The sequence below is a fragment of the Helicoverpa zea genome, chromosome 22 (assembly GCF_022581195.2).
Source record: "Helicoverpa zea isolate HzStark_Cry1AcR chromosome 22, ilHelZeax1.1, whole genome shotgun sequence".
NCBI lineage: Eukaryota > Metazoa > Arthropoda > Insecta > Lepidoptera > Noctuidae > Helicoverpa > Helicoverpa zea.
Window position 1 is genome coordinate 6387800 of NC_061473.1, and position 22628 is coordinate 6410427.

Below are 22628 nucleotides of genomic sequence, written 5' to 3' on the forward strand. Positions count from 1 at the left end.
TGCCACCGTGCGAAGACGGGGCGTGTGACTAGTTTTCATAAATGCTTAGAATTTTTATGAAAAACAACTACCTTAACGCTTTTGCTTTCAACGTTACGTTTCTTAATATATAGTGAATCCACTTTGGATTTGTGATAAAACGCATAAGTATCCAAAATGGAAGAGTTCCATTCACCACAATTCATAAAATATCGATATTATTACGATGGAGAATTATTTATTTAAATGATTGTTACTACTTTTATATTAGACAGTTACCTAGCTATCTACATGCCATAAGGCGGGAATCGAACCCGCGCCGGTCTATTACCAAGAAGGCACAGACATACTAAAAATGTCATTACCACACAAAATAATTTAACAGTTAAAGTAAGGTTTACCAATAACAATGAAAGAGGTTTTCGAGGATGTGCAATAAAAACAATTTTTATATTCAATTAAAGGTTTTTAATCATCAGTATTTCTCAATAATATATTATCTAAGAACTGAGCAGGGAGTTCAATTGAATTTTGATATCTCAGCCCAGCTTAAATACCAGATAATAGTCATTATGTGGGCACAACAGCCCACTGTTTTACGCCCAACGATACAATTGCAACAGTAACGCCTGATGGTAGGAGCTTCTTACAAAGTACACAATTGCGTCCAACAGTGCATTGCATCTTATTATGCTCGACTGCTTCAGACCAACACGTCGTACATATAAGGTCATGAGCTTCAACCTGTAATAAATAAATACAATAAAACATTAGTAAATGTCAAGTAACTTGCAATTGTGGCAATTGATTTGAAAACCGAGAAATTGTGTGCTTATGAAAACATAAGTAGGTAGTAACATTCTTATCAAAATTAGAAAAACACTTTCGTAGACCACTTACCATACGGGGAACAGTCCATTGTTGTATGCAACGAAGTATATCTTCGTTTTCTAATACTAAAGAACCTCCAGCAGATCCACAATTTATACAATATACTATATTCTGCATCCATTGTTGTAATTATTATTATAATACAACTAAATTCGATCACAGACACAGCAATATCCGAAAATGCCAGGAAAATCCAGTCCTTTACACACAGCCGAGTCTATCAAGTACGCAATCTAATCGGAGTGCGTAATCAAGCCAAAGTTGTTAGAATAAAACCATGAAACGCATAGAAAATCATAAAAGAAACGAAAGTCGCAAAGCAATCAAACTGACTTCTAGCAAACCAGTGTTGCCAATTACGAAAACTATAATCCTACTCGAATGCCAAGCTAGAAATTCGCGATTTCGCTTAAAACATATAGAATACTAGTTTTTTTCTAGCTAGTCAGTTTAGGTATTTAAATGAATAAAGTGTTAGCAACTTATTTTAATAACCGACTTCGGAAAGGAGGTTCTCAATTCGATCCGTATTTACCGAAATCGCGAAAACTTCCGAAACTGGCAGCACTGGCTGACGGAAACATTTTATAACGCATCAATAATTGTGACCCAACTTTTTATTTGGAATTTATTTATTTGAAGTGTCCGTGGAATACTAAAATATGTTTCAAACAATATAAAAATAAATGAAAATTATAGTATAATTTATATTCACATCGGTTCTTAGGCCAAAATTGAACAATGTCCTTTTATCAATGTACGTTAATAAGTTATACAGACATTTCTGTTAGATCTGTTAGATTCTGTTAGATGTCTGAAGAGGCAAGTTTACAATTTTTTTGTACCGAGAAAACTTTGAATTGAGAACGTGTTTTGAATTTTACAGGGTTCTCAGAAATATGTTCAAGATTAAAATATATTTTTTTTCGCAGTCAAAAACTGTTTAGATTTGGCAAAAAAATTGTTTGAGGCAAGCCAATTTGGGTGCTGTCAGCGCCTTAAGTTTTCAGTTACTTAATGGTTTCAGAAAGCTTTGTCGTATTGGTAATGTGGAACTAATTGCTTGAAGGAAAGTAGTGAAAAAAGAGCCGTTTTTGTTTGTTTGTATTTTTATTGTCCTTTTGAACATTTTGAATTAAAAATGTTACGTAAAAATGTTGTGTAACAGTTAATTGTTTGCAAATTGCTGAATTGCACACATAATGAAGTGTACAACAGAAGTAGCTTAATTAAAACATTTACACTACATTTTGCCGTCTGAGAACTTTGAATTTCTAATTTTCCCTCAATTTCACCTATGTCTTTAGGATTTTTCCGAAAGCCCTGAAGGGCGTAGTCGCGTGAGAGAGAAAAAGAAGTTTGTGTATTAGTTTAGCGGCGTGGCACCGTCCCGGGTACGTTTAGGTATTTAGAGAATTCGTTATTTGTATGGGACTGTTGCACTTTATTTTGATACGAGAATTGCCCTCAAGAAATAGCCATAACTATGAACACATACACAAGAAAAATACTAATAAGCATAATGCCCTCATTTGTATTTAAACACAAGAGACTAATTCTATAATTAAGTAACAAAGCTAGAGTTTGAAAGCAAGTGCTTAAGTTGACCTCTCAGTGTCGCAAGTGACGACGGCCGTGCTCGCTCATGATCAAGGAGACATTACTTTCAATATATTGTACGGTAGTATCTTTTACTGCAAGTAGTTTGAGAAAGAAAAGATTTGTCTTAAAACATCCGTTCACTACGGTATTGAATAGACTAAAAGAAAAATATTTATTGACACAACACGTGAAAATTTACATAAAGAAACAATCCCAATGGAGAGCTTCCACTTTTTCAGGAAGTCGGTTGAAAATAGAAATGTGTGCCAAATAGATCCAGATCCAGATTCAGTTTGTGATTCTGTAGTTAATACAATACAAATTGTAGGTACATATATAAAAAGCCCCTAATGTATATTTGCCAATCTTTTTCTGACAGTCTTAGGTAACAAGTGGCATTCTTTGCTACTTATCATATTTTACTTGAGATAATGAAGGCTTTGTTTTTAAAGGTTGCTAAAAAGGCGGAAATAGTTTAGATAGTGTAAATACAGAAGATGCAGTATTAAAATCTTGTTTACCAGTTACCATGGTAACAAAACGCCAGCTTATTCCAACAATAACAAGAGAATTATTAGCAAACGAATGACACATACCGACATACAGTGCCTTACGCCTTACGTAACTAAGAGAACGGATATTCTTTGCAAAAAGCAAACAAAACTTAACAATAAGAATCTTATATCATCGCGATTTCAATTTGCAGTACTAACAGTGCTACTATATTGTATTTTATTTGTTCTATGGTACAAATATTTCGTAAAAAAAAGAAAACGTCTTTTTTTTTATAAATGAGGCTTGAGTATAAAGATTTGGTCCCGGCTGTCATTTAAACATCTTTGGCAGTCGTTACGGGTACCTAGTCAGAAGCCTGACAACCAGTCTTGCCAAGCGGTATTGGGTTGACCGGGAAACTAAGTTGAGGAGGTCAGATAGGCAGTCGCTCTTTGTAAAACACTGGTAATCAGCTGCATCCATTTAGACTAGAAGCCAACCCCAACATAGTTGGGAAAAGGCTATGCAATTTTGAAAGTGTATTATTTTGTCAACTAAATTGATCAGTCTATAGTCTGTTTTTTAATCTCGTAGACTAAATTGACACTTGCAAAATGTCAAACTTCCAAATAATTTTGCTAGCTCTGTGGTGCAGTGTTGTACTTACGATACCGGTACGTTGAATCGTAACTTTTTACAATAAGTCATCCTGAAATAATGGGCTTATCCTTGATGATTACGCATGGCTTTGCGTGGTCAGATATCCCTGGCAGTTTGTAGCACGTCGTACAGCCATGTGTACGTACGTGAATTTTAAATATAAAACTTTGAATGAATATTAAATTCGTCTATTATAGATAAAAAGTTACGATTCAACGAACCGGTATCGTAAGTACAACACTGCACCACAGAGCTAGCAAAATTATTAGAAAGTTTGACATTTTGCAAGTGTCAATTTAGTCTACGAGATTAAAAAACAGACTATAGATAAAGTCAACAGTTTTGGTTCATGTTACAAGTTTTACAAACAGTAATTGTCTCAGATTTATCTCTCATATTTATTACGACTTTTTCAGAAATATAATCTTAAAAACCAAGGTTTGCCATTGTCTGAAATAATCATATTACAATCACAACGTGTTAATTGCAACTTAAACTATTTATCATAAGATATTTTTATGCATGTAATATTCTTAAAAATTTATTTTATTAGCTGTGTGGTTAAGTTACCATTATCACGGTAAGTTCCAGGATTGGTGACCATTGACACTAAGCACCAGTCGTCGGTTATCCTAATACCTACAAATGAAAAACCTTAAGTACCTAATTGAATATCATTTATTTCTTTTACTTGGTTATAATCCACATTATAAAATGATTTGATTGTTTGTTTGACATGAATAGGCTGCGAAACTACTTACCCGATTTAAAAAAATATTTCACTCTCAGGAAGCTTGAGTATCCTCAAGTAACATAGGCTATATTTTATCCTGGTACTGGCAGCAGTTTCTACAGGATACGGGTGATACCGCGGGAAAACGGCTGGTTCAAGAATAAGACTGTGAAGAGGTTTCACAAAAAAATTTTGACATAATATTGCTATCAAAGTTTAATTTCATAACACCAAATAAAAAAATACCAATATTATCAATGCTATGTTAGGTGTAGTAGGCGGGACCGCTAAAATCTTTTGTCAATACTAAGTTAGAAGAGTAAATACCGTTGTCCAATATTGCAATGTTGCCAACTTTCTGTGTTGCGTTGTTGCCAGCTCTCCACTATCCTTACTTCCTTGGATATTAATGCGAAAGTAATAAGTACCAACGTGCATATTCTTGGTTATATTTTCTTGATCTTCGACTGTTTTGTTTCAATAATGAAAATTTTCCTATCTGAACCGATTCCAAGGGAATTCCTCTGGGACGCGGGAAACCAGCTTGTTTTAAATATTTTCCAATTGCAAATGCATAGAGTCGACAATTCAATAAGAAACTTAAAAAATATTATCGATGATTTCAATAAAATTCTCTATTCATTCATTAAAAATAAAGGGTCACGGTAGGTCAGCATTATTACGTAAATATGCGATAATATGCGAAAGAAAGTTAACTAATAACGCATTCGTGACGTAACAATTTGCATAGAAAAGGCATAATCAATACAAATATATTAAAAACCATAAAGGCGTAAAAAACGGCCTCGGAAGACGTCACACGCAGTATTTAAATGAAATGAGTACCTAAGTATTAAGTAAATAATATTGTTACGTCATTTGATAATGAAAATAGTAAATATATAACGAAACATATAACACATCATCATCATCCTCCGAGCCTTTTTCCCAACCATGTTGGGGTCGGCTTCCAATCTAACCGGATTCAGCTGAGTACCAGTGCTTTACAAGAAGCGACTGCCTATCTGACCTCCTCAACCCAGTTACCCGGGCAACCCGATACCCTTTGGTTAGACTGGTGTCAGACTTACTGGCTTCTGACTACCCATAACGACTGCCAAGGATGATCAATGACAGCCGGGACCTACAGTTTAACGTGCCATACAGTTTAATGTGCCGAAACACAGTCATTGGTATCTAAGATATACTTAGAAAGTACATACAAACTTAGAAAAGTTGCATTGGTACTTGCCTGAAATGGAAGCGAACCCGAGCCCTCCCTGGAATAGTAAATATATAACTAAACATATAACATATATACATACATATATCTTTCTCTATATAAAACTGCGCGATCAGCTGTTCATAAAATGCCAACAGCACACGTATCACGCACACATGCGCGCGCACACACACGCTCAGCTCGCGTGTTGGAGTCGTTTCCTAGTGTCGCAGTATATCTTCTATCTTTTTTGCATATCGACGACACATTGTTAGTTCTTTGCCGGTTTTACTAAGAAATTGCCGTAGAAAGTTACTAGAGTGTAAATCCTGGTAGGTTTTTATTTGTATCAGGCCTACTATGTAGAACATTTTTGACGATGAATGTTGTTTAAAAAGTGATTTTGAACTTATGTCGCTAATTGTGAGATATAACTAAATTACTTATGTCCTTGTAATCATCCTTACTATTACATATTATAGGTATGATGATACTATCTATCACTCTATTACTCTTTAACCGAAAAATTGTGAGGAGAATAGGTGAACAATTACGAAGAATATGATGAAGAGACATTAATACATTGTGTTTGGGGGAAGAACCTATGATTTTATACCTAGGTATATGGCAGCAAGAAATACTGCGTGTAATAATATCATCTTCAATGATAACTCTTCTGTTTTCCAAGGCCCATAAAAAAGCAATCTCCACTAATGTCATCCATTATTTATATTTTACCGAAAAACTGCACCTTATTTAACTAAACTATCTCACTCAAGGTGACAACTGACCACAGACCGTAGGTTGCTATGCGAAAGTTCAAAAGGTTAGTCGGTGTGAGCCAACGAGCCCGAAACGGTATTACAACAGCCAGCCTCATGAAATGTACTACTTAGTTGACTATTTGGGGCTTCATAATATCTCATTTGTCGGGAGTAACTAATGTAAAGGTTATTTATTAAATACTTTATTCACACTTTGTAATGAGAAAGTTGATTCTGCAAATAACTCTATTAGAAGTATACCTAAGGAAGTTTTATTAATATTCTTAACTAAGAAGTCGTTCCTCTCGGTCCCATGAGCATCCCGAGGCAAACATTTCTCGAACAATCTGTCTACAAAATGACATATAAATTAGTTCAGTAGTATTGGCATGAAAGCGTGACAGACAGACTGCACTACGACCTTACACACACATATACTTACTTATTTTTTACCTTAGGATTGAAACTTTTTAGTTAACGTATTTTTTCAAACAGTATTTTCCACGAGCATAACCAGCTAAGGTCACTGATCTGTACATATACAAACACATATATAGGTGTTATATATAACTTTCCTCTTTGCCGACGTTTGCCATAAAGGCTGGACTGCCAGCGGCTTTTAGAGGCCAAAGACACTCATATATTCATCCTCCAAGATAAAACTGATCTAGATAAGTATGGAGATCGCTTAATTGATAAATGTAGCATAAATTGTACCATATATGGTACAGACCACGATGTGTGGCTTATGGAATGTAAATACTTTTCAGAGTAGAGTGAAATCTTCTTTATTTATACCATTGTTATGTTTAAGATTGTTTGAGGTCTGTGCTAATTTTATAAAGCTGAAGAGCATTATTTGTTTGAACCCGCTAATCTTAGGAATAACTGGTTGATTTAAATAACATTTCAGTATTTGTCCATTTCCGCATTGAGCAAGCAATTCCGTGGTGATTAATGCTCAATCCTTCTCCGTGTGAGAGGAGGCCTGAGCCCAGCAGTGGGACGACAAAAAGGCTGTAACATTTGTCCATGTATTGAGGAAAGAAGGAAGTTACTTTTGCCCAGGTCCACACATGTTACATTTATACTGAGCCAATTTATTCTCACTCACTCATCTCTTATTACTTCTTGGTTCGACAGATTTCTGAAAGAAAACAAAAACTAATATTAAAATTGCATGACGATAGTCGATTGATTCAGAAGCAATCTTTTAAATATTCACGCTTAATCTGATTCAAAACGTTACATGTATAGGTATAAAAATATCTCGACAGGTCAATCTGAATTCAAGGCCTAAAGAGAGAGACGATTTTAATAAAACAGCAACGCTTTTATTTATTTATTATTTTAATGTCTTAACCTTTTGCGTAACATAATAGATTTACTTATAAAATTTCTCTAAAATCTGCAACTTAAATTGGCCACTATCCCCCAAAAATAATGTCCATTTTACTATAAATTTAAAATCTTCGCAACTTTTCAATTTCCCAGTTCCTCAAAATGAATTCAAACTATTGCGGTTTCCTTGACAATTTTCTGCGGACGTAATCGATATAAAAATCGATATTAAAATCGATAATATGATTCGATTCGTGTCGAGATTTTCACCGTAACTGTTGTCGGTCGTGATCTATCAGCTAGTCGGTTCTGCTATCGATATGGAATGAACTGGAAGCGATAGCAATGTGATTTATATAGAATTCTAGCATGTTTTTATCTAAAATATTTATGAGTAAGTATATTACATATAATATGATTATAAAACTAAATAAAAAAGTGAAGAATTCAGGTCAGATTTCATATTACATTGCAGAAATTGCAATTTAAAATGAATTGACATCGACAGGGGTTTATTTAGAAAAAGAGCAAAAAAATGGCAACGCCAGGACTTCTGGATTGTAACATCCAATAAAAGAAATTATGCAAACATTTGCATTATTACTGTTAAAAAAGAATTTGGGTACCTATATGCCAAAATGAACTACCTACATAAAATATTTCTCTAACTTAAAAAACACAAAATCAAATGCAAAAGAAAACCAAACAACCAACAGGCGTACAAAAGTAAAATAAATGGGAGAAATCACTACGTGAGTAGATCACTTCCATTGGCCCTGTCTCCGCGGCATTGCTACTTCCTTGCGGCGCAAACGCAACACACACACAAGTGCACGTGCACATACACGAGCCGCGCATGTGTGCGTTCACGTTCACTTTCGATCAATGACTGCGAGTTAATCGCGACTAGTGTATACAAAATTATTGTGATCTTATTTTTATTGTGTGGTAGTTATTTTCTTTGGAAATGTGTTTACTTTCTTGTAGTTAATTGGTTGATTGTTATTTCACATTTTTGAATTAGAATTTTAATAAAAATGCACTCTTCCGTTTGTCTTTTTTATATTGATAGATTTTTTTGACCAAGAAGTCATCAAATATTACTTGATTTTGGAAAAAAATATGATATCTACGTCTGAATCAAGCTTTTCCATTCTTCTTGAAATAGCGCTCTTTCTAATGTGTATTTTTTTCTTATTTACAGGTAAGTGACCCCATGGTTTATCTCACGCACCAGCTATGATTTAAAGCATTCTGACTATTCGTCCAAAAGTTCAAACTCAGTATGTATGTAAGTAACAATTTATTATTTGTAACTTAGTTGTAAAGGTTAACGTGAATATTAGAGAATGTTGTAACTGGCCACTCAGGAGCATCTTTTGCGTAACATATTTACTTCTATGTACTTCAATATAATAAGCTGAAAAATTTGTTTGAACGAGCATATCTCGTGAACTGCTGTTCCGACTTGCAAAATAATTACAATGTTAGATAACCTACTTCTCCAGGAAGGATGTAGACTGCTGTTTATTTGGGTTCTAAGTTCCCATGAAAGAGGGTGAAACCGCTGGTGCAAGCTATTTCTAGCACAAACTATGTTATATTGTTTAAATGTAAATAAGTAGTTGTATTGTACGCTCATTTTATTATGTTAATCGACTCGCCAACGCACCACCACACAGGTCGACAGTCTGACAACGACTGACTCCCCACCGCTCGATCCGGTATTTATAACCGAGTGACGTATGCGCACGAGGCGTCATATTAATGACATAACCTATACAATGATGCACATGTACCTGCATACACTACATCTCTCCCTTGTTGTTTTGATTTTAACCTTGTTTCAAAAAGTTCAACAATCAAACTCATAAATATTTTGGTAATTTCTTAAAGATCTATCAAACACCTGCAGCACAACAAAACCACGCTATCAGATCAGTCCACCGATCACACTGCCATCAAACTGATTTACTTTGTTCCGTTTCCATTTCATTTCCCTTTCCATTTAAGGAGACGACAGATATCGGTGATACTGCGGGACACTACATCCCTTCCCTTGTGAAATAAACATAAATAAAAATCCGTCCCTTTGCAGACGGTAACATACCAGCATCTGCTTCAGGCTCAACAAGACAAATTCGTAGCAGTGATATCAGGCCGGCAAGTTTAACTTCAGGTTTTGTAGCCGCTGTTCCGGCCCTGTATTATATCTACACTAGAGATGATCCGTCCATTTGGCAGACATCCCGCCAATCAGTCCATGTGAAATCAAGCAAATCTCAAATATTGCTGTACCTTCAGATAATGAGCACTCATCTTGCTTGGTTCAACTTCACTTAAAACTGATACAGAATGCATTGTTCCAAGGTAAAAGATCGGCATTAGGGTACCTCATCAATGCTTTTCACTCATTCAAAACCGTACGAGCCGTACGAGGAAAGTAATCACATAAGATCGTCCCAATTGAATGGTGACCTAGATGGACTGTTTCCAATTTGATGATGACCATATACTTTGTCACCCATTTAATGGTGACCACATACTTTGTCTCCAATTTAATGGTGACTCCATACTTTGTCACCCATTTAATGGTGACCACATACTTTGTCTCCAATTTAATGGTTTAAATTGTAGTTTTATGTACGAGTTAAGTACTTTGTGTGCCTTGTAAGCAAGAGAATGCTAACTCAACTAATTTTGGTAATATGTAGTTTTTAATTTGAGAGTGGAATATCAAAGCCTATCATTATCTCAGCAATGTAACAAACAATCTGGTCTTCAACCCTATTGATCAGCGCTGGTACTTTGCACGTTTCTGCTAGTACACTCGCTGAAATTCTGATATAGGCTTTAAATACCCTACATCAATGTATGTCCAATATCTATATAGTCAAGAAACTGTAAGCTTCTTAGCATTCAACACCCAACATATGAATACCATACTGCATATAATAGTGCGATAGGAATACTTATATTTCGGTTAGGCATCCAAGAACACTATTATCACCGGACATTGCGTTCTGTAATGTTTGTTTGCTTTTCCTAATGTGGTTTTCAAAAATTTAAGTAGTCAAAGAATTATTATGCTTTGATGGTAAGCTTTTTAGTGTCATGGTTACATATTGATTATAACGAAGGTGTAAAGTAACATTACGAATCAGATTTTAACTAATTAGAACCATATTATGCAACGAACGCACTTTAACAGGTGTCACTAACTTTGCACTATATATTTTGAAGCTGTGACATTCTGCATCACCATAAAATAGAAGAGTCCCTGACCCTCAACTCATGCTCTTCTTCCTTTCAACAAGGTGACAGCAGCTCACAAACAGTTTTCTAGTCGATGCAATTTTCCTTTTGCAAAACAACCGCTAACCTTTCTAAAACATTTGTCTACACATAGATAAATGTGGGATTCTAATTCTATATCAATTTCATGAGCAGCTATGCTGCTCTCATGTCATACTTGACCTCATCAATTTGATGATCAGCTTTGTGCTGCTTCCATTTTTAATATTTTACGCTTTTCCAATTTCATGACCGCGTATAGGTAACGTAATATTTTTTTTTTTTATGTAAGTATAGTTGGCTGCATAAGTATGTTTATAGTTTCGTTCAAAAGCGCTTACCCTTTATTGCAGCTGACTTTATCTACGTTGTTTTAGTTAGACAACCAGAATATAAAAATATTATTATCTTTTATAGGGACAGCACCCAAGTAAATTTTTAAACGATTTGGTGACTAAGGGCAATTTTACTTCCTATACTTTAAGGAACACTTACTCAGATTATATATTGCAGTAGGACTTAGGAACTTAATAATATTTTAGTTATTATTAACCAAATGTCGACGCAACTGTGTAGTTTAATTAGCACAAAAGAGTAATAAATGTCGATAAATGTAAATAGTGATAAAGTTCTTTACCTCTCGTGCGAGTCCAATTGTCTTACGGTAACCTAAGATTGGTGTTCTAAGATCAATTATTATTAACCCTAACGCTATGGACACAAGACATTATTTTGTTAATAGATATCCATCCCACCACCCATATGGATCTTATCTTATGGGATGGGTTGAGGAAATTACACAACTTTATATTACAAGTAGGTGTGCACTTCAAGAATATATTAATGTGATGATTTATTAACTTGAGATCAATAAATGGATTCTATTTCATATACGTTCATATATGGTTATGTTATTCGCCCCTATGGAAGCATATTCTTCCACAACTCTCAATGTACTTATACTGCTTATTGGTACTGCAATACTGTAAAACATAATTTGCAAATAACAATATTATAATGAGGGCCACTTTGTTAAACTATTTGTAAACACCAATGTAAATCAATAAAAAAGAGGCTAAGATACCAATTAAAATTCATTCAAGCCTAAATCTTGAAGGTTTTAAAAGCACACGCAATCATCAACTTTTGAGAACTTGATTGCAACAATCATCCATGAGCTAATCATCATTAGACAGTTCCCAGAGTAAGTATCTACATTGGAACTCCTTCCAGGTATCATCCTTAAAAGATTTTTTGTCACAGATGAGAAGGCCCAGTTGGGTAAATGATGATGATGTCCTCCTAGCCGATTATCGGCTACGGCGGCTGTACTCACGTAAGGGGATTAGCCAACTGCGCAGGACATATTATAGTGCACAAGCATTTGCGCAGACACAGGTGCACTCACTGTTCCTTCACTCTCATAACCCGATGGGACGGCAATCCGACACGACCGGAAAGAGATCAGGCGCAGGACCGACATTTACGTGCTTTCCGATGCACGGGTGTATCAATCACCAACTTCCAGGCCCGACCCGGGAATCGAACCCGAGACCTCGTGCTCAGCAGCCGCGCTTGCGACAGCTAGACCAACGAGGCAGTTGGGTAGATAAAGTAGCATTGTCAAATAAATCACAGATTGCTCCAATGCTTAGTTCCATATTCTTTTGATCTAAGAGTTTTATATCAACCTAAAGTACTGAAATTACAATTGTGAGCTAGCATGTTTACCAAAGATTCTATCTATTGAATACCAAAATTTTGATCCACATTTTCCAGCTAGTATTGCTGCTTGTATGCTGTTCTACTGTTCTGTATCTTCTGGAATATCTCTGTTGTATAACAACCTCTTTAATACAGCAAAATAAAGTAAAAGTATTGAAATTATACCTAGGGTGACTGAGCAACTGTTATAATTAACACTATTATGGGTAGGCAACCCACTAGAGGTGTTGATGGACTTGGATGTTGTGCATAGGTGAATACATACCAGTATAGCTGGGCGAGTTCTTCAACATCCATGGCCAACCCACTACGGTCCCTCAATGTGCTGTTTGTTTAACTAGATACCTAGCACATGTTTGTCATTTGTAGAACCGTTGAGTATATAACCCACCAGTTTGTTCTTGTAATATCCTCTATATTGCAAGCACTTGAATTAAGTTAGTTAAGTACCAGAACAATATAGCAGGTATAAGTTGTTGACTAGACTCTGAGAAGTTAAGTTTGGAAGCTTTTTATGATCCAAATCACCGGGCACAGAAAATATAAAAATTATCAAGATTTACTATTTAGTTGTTGCAGTAGTTGACAACTATCGCCAGATAATTTATGCGTGTACAGTCAATTGAATGACCAGTAGACGTTCACTACCGTTAACTGTCAAGCTGTCACTTTAATGACCAGTAGATATAGACTACTGCCAACTGTCAAGCTGTCAATTTAATGACCAGTAGATATAGACTACTGCCACCTGTCAAGCTGTCAATTTAATGACCAGTAGATATAGACTACTGCCAACTGTCAAGCTGTCAATTTAATGACCAGTAGATATAGACTACTGCCAACTGTCAAGCTGTCAATTTAATGACCAGTAGATATAGACTACTGCCAACTGCCAAGCTGTCAATTTAATGACCAGTAGATATACACTACTGCCAACCATCAAGCTGTCAATTCAATGCCCAGTAGATATAGACTACTGCCAACAATCAGGCTGTCAATTTAATGACCAGTAGATACACACTACTGCCAACCATCAAGCTGTCAATTCAATGACCAGTAGATATAGACTACTGCCAACAATCAGGCTGTCAATTTAATGACCAGTAGAAACACACTACTGCCAACTGCCAAGCTGTCAATCTAATGACCAGTAGATACACGCTACTGCCAACTGCCAAGCTGTCAATCTAATGACCAGTAGATATACACTACTGCTAACCGTCAAGCTGTCAATTTAATGACCAGCAGATTTTTGGAATAGAATAGGTCTTTATTTGCTTAGAATGCAGGCACTTACAAAATAGGATTGTAAACAACATAATAAGATCCGTGTACATTCCGCCTTGTTGGCATGCAAGCACAACAATTATTAAACACAATTGATTATAAGGCAAATAGGTTATTGTATTATATCCTCTAGGAAATCCCACCACTGCTAAAGTCGTCTTGACGACAATTCAACAACCAGCAACTTTATATTGCTTCCAATAAATGCCTATTATTGAATAAACTTTGATGCAGGTTTAAGAATGAGTAAACTGATCACCAAGTAATGATTTTGTATTATAAATTACTCATTTGATAAATATTAACACCTGCAATAAATATTGCTACTTCCATTAGAATTGTAACAAGGTAAACTTAAACAAAGAATTACGTAAAAAGGTTAAAATTTGTTTGCAATTCGGGTGATACATACATGAACATAAAAGTTATGTATACTTTGTCATTCTACTCTCTTCCCTTCCTTCTTTCCTTTTGCTCTTTTTAATATGATTGAATATTAACATCGGTCAGAGGTTACTTGTTGTCAAAGCTTATTTAGCATACATTAATTTGGTATAGGCATGAATAGGACAAATTATTTAGTATAACCTTGTATATCAAATATTTTTCTGGATCACAGAACTAATAGGTAGTTCAAAATTATAAAAATTAGATAATAGGTAACTGTTGGTCCAAACACTCACGGTTTTATCCTCGTCGCCAATGTATTGTACGCTCATTTTATTATGTTAATCGACTCGCCAACGCACCACCACACAGGTCGACAGTCTGACAACGACTGACTCCCCACCGCTCGATCCGGTATTTATAACCGAGTGACGTATGCGCACGAGGCGTCATATTAATGACATAACCTATACAATGATGCACATGTACCTGCATACACTACAGTAGTTACGAAGTAATAAACCATATATTTAACGACAGTAACAACAATTAAAAAGGTTCAAGTACAAAAAAATCTTAAAACCATTTAAAAATACCGAGTGGGTATACCTTGCAATTATCTCAAACTGCATTAATTGTGTTATCAGCGCTAGATAAATACTACATATTTATTTATAAATCAATTATCACTTTTTATGTAACACTTGAAGAATGTTGGCGTGCCTTGACCTGGTCGTAACTATGAAAAAGTAAATAACTAATAGTTTATGGTTTATTTTTAAATAAGATCCTTGTTTCGGAAGGCACGTGAATATGGGGGGTCCGGCTGTCATGTGGGTGGGTGGCTCCCGGCTGTCATCTGAACATCTTTGGCAGTCATTAAGGGTGGTTAAAAGCCACAAAGCCTGATAAACAGTCTTGCCAAAGGGGCACCGGGTTGCTAGCCAACTTACAGGGATTGAGGAGGTCAGATACAGTGGCAAAACTTTTTTGAAAAATTTAAGTGTCTACAGTTCGTGTCAAATAACTTCTGAAGTTCAGTGCTATTTGTTATCGCATTTTGATTTATTCACAATATTCTTGACTATCCTGAAGTCAATAGTAGTCCACTTCACACAAGCAAAATTTCTCAACAATACCTGTACGAACAAATCCTCCAGGACTAAAAAGGGAAACTTAAAAAACGCAAATTATTTGGCGCTTACTGTTAATCAATTAAAACTATCAAACTTACACGTTACAAACACGAGATCAAGTAATTATGTATGTATGTATGTCGGACCGCCCACCGTAGTTACAAGGTTACTATAAACCAACATTGCTATCATTAGTTTATCAGTTATAGTTTTGGTCAAGGGTAAGTAAGACTGCTTTTCATATATCCGACATTCCTTGGGGGGCTAAATTGGTGGGTCCCGGCAGTTATTGAACATCTTTGGCAGTTGTTACGAGTAGTTAGAAGCCAGAAAGTCTGACAACCAGTCTTATCAAGGGGTATCGGGTTGCCCGGGTAACTGGGTTGATGAGATCAAATAGGAAGTCGCTGCATGTAAAACACTGGTACTCATCTGCATCCCAAAATAGATGGGAAAAGGCAGGCAGATTAGGATATAAGACAAAGTTGAAACATGTTTCTTAAGCTTTATGTCGGATTTTCAGTTCTAAATGTCAGTTACCTTCTAATCCTTTATTTCTTACATAGTAATAAAAAGACAGCTGTAATTATTATAAATTATTCTCTACAAAATCATTAGTCATTCCATAATGTTGTTAACTAACAATAGCAATGCATTGCAATAAACCTTACACTCATATTCTTCGACATCTCGCCACACAATATTAGATGGCATTTTCTACACAACGTACAAAATACTGCAACCAAAACAACACATGACCCAAAAAACCGCACACAAAAATGAACTTTAAGACTATTGGGACAGAATTAAATATTAATTGGCTTTGTTAGATAGTTAGGTAGATATTTATTTATAAATAATGGTACACAATAGAGTTTGTAATATAAGGAACGTTGTTACAAAATGTCGATGGAACAATACTAGCTCGCGTGTGTATTATCTAAACTGAGTATAGTCTGTGATCTCGGTAGAGGTACATAAGAATGTACATAGTAGAAACGAGAACAAATTATAAGTAAGTAAAGTATTAGAATTCACATATTGTTATCTCTTGTTAGCATACTAGAAAGACATATAGAATGACAATTTTGTTTAGCATATCTACTCAATTGAACTTTGTTAGATTTTAAAATCGGTGTTACTTTGGTAAAAAGAACTATACTTACTGAGTTATTATTAGTTATCAATATCATGATTGTGATCTAAAATAGCCTAAAGCCTTTTTCGATAATTAGGGCCATCTAACACTGAAATAATTTTTCAAATTGAACCATAATTCCTGACATTATCTCGTTCAAGCAAACGAACTCTTTAGCTTTAAAATATTAGTAAAGAATAGCAAGTTTAACGGCCGTTTCCAATATTGAACTGTAGTTTAGGCTATTAGAGATAGGAATTTAACGTTACTCATATGATGCTAATGTCACAAATTCTATCTCTAGTAACCAAAACAACAGATAGATACATTGTTGGGGTCGGTTGATAATTGTTATTACAAAATCCATTTCCCTGCGTATAATATCCGACGTTGCATTCTTCCTTCAAAGACGAGGAAGAAATAAAGCTACAAAGATGATTTCCTATTAATTTTCCGGAACAAGCTACCTGTGTAATATTTACTATGTTATAAAACTATTATACAATGATTTTCCGGAGAATATGAATGTGTGAATGTTGCTGGCTTTTTCTGAGGTTAATTGTGGAAAACTATTAAAATCTTAGTACAGTCAACGTCAGGTCAGTGGTAACAGTTTTATAGGAAAATCTTACTTATAACTATTAAGTTAAGGTGCATGACAGTTACCACTGATGTGCAGTCTACCGTACATAGTTTCAGTTGGCACCATATAAGTTTGCATTTTGAAGATCACCTTTTGACAAATTTTTGTTTGTCCTAAGTAGGCCATAATACTGCGTATGCATGAGGTGTAAAATGGCTAACTTCAGGAAAGCAAAGTTATTTGGTGCGAACTATAAGTAATGTAAGTTTGTCGCTTACTTGAAAGGAGTTTCATGTGCATACTTCTATTATGTAATTAGTTTTTAAGTTTAACAACGAATTTTTTGGATAAAATGAACCGTACGGTAGACTGCACATCAGTGGTAACTGTCATGCACTTTAACTCAATAGTAATAAGTACGATTTTCCTATAAAACTGTTACCACAGACCTGAAGTTGACTGTACCACATATACATATACATTGTCTAACGAACATTGTGTATAAACGATGTCTTCACAATAGAAACTACGGAATGTTTAGAAAATAACACACGTGCCAAAATGCTACAAACCAAATACTATCTTACACAACCAAAATATTGTCTTTTGACAACTATAAATCGAAACTTTGTTTTAGACATACAATCAAAATAATGAATACTTAGTATAACAGGTCAACCTACCCAAATCTGTCAAATTTTACCAATCGAACATCAACTTTCCCCTATTGTAATAAGGTTGAAAATCTATTGAAGAAATTTGACAGATTGAGGTAGGTAATGTGTTGTATGTAGTCAACTTCAGGTCAGTGGTAACAGTTTTATAGAAAAATCGTACTTATTACTATTGAGTTAAGGTGCATGACAGTTACCACTGATGTGCAGTCTGCCGTGCGTAACTTAGTTGAAAATTTTTGATACTCGTTAATTTTCGTTGCAAAAATGGCGGTTCACAGATATCATCTGTCAGTTGCGACAAAGACCGGTGTCACAACACTATTTCCTTCGCGGCTAGTGACTTCCTAATGTCCCAACACTAGTGAACAAGTGGGTGACGGACGTATGTAATTGAATGGTGATTATTATATACTTGTGTGCTATGTACACTTAGTTGTATGTAATCTGTTGTTATGAATGCTATGACATTAACTTCCTTTACCTCGAATTAGGTAGTTAGATCGTTTAAGGAGGTTACACTGCTTAATATTGAGGACATTCATATTAATAAATATGTATAAAATATGTATAAAGGCGACAATTTTAACTTATCTCAGAAACTCTTGATCCGATTTGAAAAATCCTTATCCTTGTGCGGGAAGCAGAGCCCAAAGAACGCGGGTAAAACCATGGCAGAAGCTAATATCTTGTTTGTTCATTCTGAGTTTACGGTCAAATACAATACTACCGGTCCTAGAGAAACTAAAATTCGCTTTCCGTTTATTTTTAAAACTAGATTTTTAGATAAGAAAAGTGCGTTTTAGAATCAGCTGTTGAAATAGTGGGTAATCAAATTCTTAAAGTGCGTAGGTACTATTTATGTTCCTTCTCCGAAGCAAGATCCATTTTAGCTAACGCATTACCAGCTTCGTAACATACACTAATATGTAATGCAGTCGAAGTTTCAATACCAGATCATCTACCGTATTTCCCATACATCTGGTTGGATAACTTGAGCTAACGGTGCGTCTACACAGTGCAAGTAGTTTGCGCAGGTTACATGCATTTTAAAAAAATGCGGGTCCAGCGACTTAAAAAATAAAAAATAAAAAAAATAAAAAGTTTTTTATTTCAATAAATCATTTACAAGTAAATTGTTGGGGCTTCCCAGAAAGTAATCAAAAGATACCTGTGTTGGGATAGCCTCGCTCTTCCAAAGTAAAACAGCAAGTTAGATTTATATACACTATCAAATGAGTTTAGCTTGAACCTTTTATATATTTAAACTTACTAACTAAACTTTACTTTTAATTAAAGGAAATAGAAATAACAATGAAATAAAAATACAAAAGAGATCTGCGAGCAGAGATAAGCATTATCTGAGAGTTGTGTGTGTGTGTGTGTGTGTGTGTGTGTGTGTGTGTGTGTGTGTGTGTGTGTGTGTGTGTGTACCACGGACGTGCGGACTTGCGCATGTACCAAAGCAATATACCCAACCGCGTGCTCTTGTCATTTGTCACTTGCGTATGTTAACTTGCTCTAGCTACATGCACCGTGTAGACGCACTCTAATAGTAGCATGTAGTTGGCAATAAATTAAGTTCAAACGCATTAAAATGCCGCGGTTACGCAGCGCTTACGTTGCTTGGAACCTGTTGGGTAAAGGTCTGTGTATGAGGAGTAGTATAGAGAGGTGTTGATATGGTTAGGTTTTAGTTTTATGCAGTGTGATTTATTGTTTCGTGAATTTATTTATACAGTGAAAAGAAACGGAACTTATAGATCGAGAGCCAGCGACTGCCAGACTTTCTGTGGTTTGGTGCTTTGTGAGGTTACGAACTTGGTGACTACTACTAAGTTTGACTGATGGTTGCTTACGAAGGTCTGACGCTGGCTCTTGGGCTATTATTTCCTTACAAACTGTACCATGCTCTCTGGCAGTGTAACCCATTGCCAATCTACCAATTTTATTACAACACCTACTTACGTAATATGGGAAAACAAATTTGAGACACTTTTCTTAAAAAAAAACTACGAATCCAACAACTAGAAACAAAAATGTGTCCATAATTACTTCACTTAAGTAACACTCTCTTCAACCACGCACAATACGAGACATACCTACATAAAGCAAGTCTACACTTATAATTTATGCACGCAACGCTCCAGTGGTCGACAGTCCTAACTACGGACAATTCAGAGCGGAACCATTGTGGCAATAACTTGTCTAAATACTAGAATGACATTGATTGTTACCAGCCTGCTGTGTTCTTAAGTCCATGATATATTGTATTCTTACCAGGGTGCCAAAAGAAAAGTCCTCTTTTCGGAGAGACGGTAAAGCTGCTTGGCAGGACCAATAAGCCGCTTGGCAGAGTAAGATGTCTTTTAAGATCTTAGACAGCCGATAGTGTGAGCGGGCTCATTTATCAAAATAGAGATGCATGCAAGTGCGCACATAACTGCGATCAGATCCCCAGCCGTTGTCAGACCGAGAAAAAAGTGTGATAAAATTCAGGATTACCTTTCGAAATGTACTGTCTGCTAACCACCACAACAAAAATTGCAACCAAAATTAACTCCTAACCCAGTTTAGATCCAACAAAGTGCTGGTTGATTGCGTTTCTTATCTGTACTAAAAAGCACAAAGCAATAAAGAGGTCAAAGTTAAATAGCTTTTGTCGTACGCTGCGTGGGCGCAATGCTAAGCGCCTCGACCTTGCCTGAGATCAAATAATACACACTGTATGTCCCGTTAATGTCATGCGGCCCACAACACTGTGGGTTACATTTAGCACTTAGATGGCCTTAGAATGGTGAGAATGTCAATTGACAAAAATGAGAGATCATCTTGCCAATCTAGCATTTGTTTTATTTACCCGAATGTGGGAAGAGACCAGTCCAGCTACCTGATGACATGGAACTCAATTAAATGAAATCCGAATGAAAAAATAACAGAGAGTAAATAAATAAATATCTAAATATCCAAAGATTGAAACAAGCGTATCAAAGTAAAACCCACGGGCATATGAAAATGAAAAGCATGGTGACTGTTTCCACTACTTTTAGAAGCGAAAAAGTTTTGTAGTTTCATCCATCCAGTATTACTGCCTTTAAGAAACACACCAGCATGTTCTTTAGCTCTCAAACCTTCTTAAAACCATTAACATTTCGTCATTAAGCCCCGCGTCGAGTCCATGGCGTCTCTGCTCGCATACAAAGGTCGTCACAATACGCATAGCCCACGCGACGCTTGCGCATACATTACCCAGTCTAATGTTGGGATGAGTGTGCTCTTTACTGGGCTGGGGTATAACTCCTTTGTGAAATTAGTTATTATTTCTGTTCATCATAATGGTTAATTTTGGCGGAGGTAAGACATTTTCCCCCTTTAATTTAAACTAGCTGTTCTCTGCAGTTTTAGACACGTCAGTGGAGTTACTTTCCTCACCCGGATAAAACCTAAACCTATATAACTCTACCTTTCCTTCCTATATGATATAGACTTTTTTGCTAAATGGGCTCTATCGTTATCGCTGAAATATGTTTAAATCGGATCAGTCATTCTTGAGATTAGCGCGTTCAAAAGAACAAACAAACCTTTACAATACAACCTTTATTCAATTTAGGTCAGATTGACGCTTTCCAAACGCACAATGAACAAGCGCAGACAAACAATTATGTATCTCCATTAAATGTTCAAGTCCTCTATGTAAGTATATGAGAGTAGTCTTATTCTATGTGTTGTGGGTTGAACTTTAAGAGACTTCTTTAAGAAACCTCCAACATTTTAAGTGCTTATCTGAAATTTTTATACTTAGGTATAGTGTGTGCGGCACTGGGGTGCACACAATTTTTTCTTCGGGCTCTGGCGAACAGTAACAAATTTTTGGTGGTTTTCCTTGAGATACGATAGATCAGATAGATCTATCTGAATACACATAATAAAAAACTCAAAATTTTCTACTACAAAGTCCTACACGGCCGTAAAACGCAGCGCCCTCCCTTTCGAGAAAACAGTAAAAAGTGTTTGGACACTAGGAAGGTTTGAGTGTGTATTTCAGTCGAAATTATCAAATATGCTCGACACAATCTGCATCTTACATCTTACATCCACATCATTATCTGAAACTCTCATCGCCATTTAATTGCATACCAAAATCACGGAACCATTGACAATGTGAGAGAGTTTTTTTTACAAATAATTCTTTGTAATTCTCGTTAGGTAACAACAGACGATTCAGTATAATTTCTAGTTTGGTCTTAATGCTACCATTAAAAAGTTCTCAGAAACGCAACATTTATTAAGTACTTGATAACTTCATTTACGCTTAATTTGAGGCGTGTTAATTAGGCATTCAAATTGTCTGGAAATTATTGTGGATGGGTGACCATCTTGTTATAACGAGTTCTTCCGTGTTTCGGAAGGTACGATAAACTGTAGGTCACGGCTGATATTGAACAGCCTTGGCAGTCAGAAGTCAGTAAGTCTGACGCCAGTCTTACCATTGGGTTGCCCGGGTAACTGGCCCGGCTGAGGAGGTCAGATAGGCAGTCGCCGACTATAAGCCGGCGTCTATAAGACTATAAAGCCTTGAGGTAGGCTTATAGTCTAACCGGATGCAGCTGAGTACATAGTTGGGAAAATGCCAGGCAGATGTTGTCCCGAAAATGTGACGTTGGGAAGTCAGCTAGTAAAAGCTCCACTATAGCAGGAGAAATATTACCCGATCCTT

The 22628-nt window shown here is 35.9% G+C and overlaps 1 protein-coding gene across 6 annotated transcripts in view; it reads left to right on the top strand.

Annotated features, from left to right (window-relative positions):
• Positions 1 to 22628, top strand: part of LOC124641358 (A disintegrin and metalloproteinase with thrombospondin motifs 16) — a 167120-nt gene that overhangs the window by 23611 nt on the left and 120881 nt on the right. Inside the window, exon 1 of one of the 6 annotated variants that reach the window (XM_047179419.1) lies at positions 8957 to 8978. The exons of the other annotated variants lie outside the window; for them this stretch is intronic. The gene's annotated coding sequence lies outside the window, so the exon portion shown is untranslated. Of the gene's footprint in view, positions 1 to 8956; positions 8979 to 22628 lie in introns of those variants that run through there. 6 annotated transcript variants of the gene reach the window in all.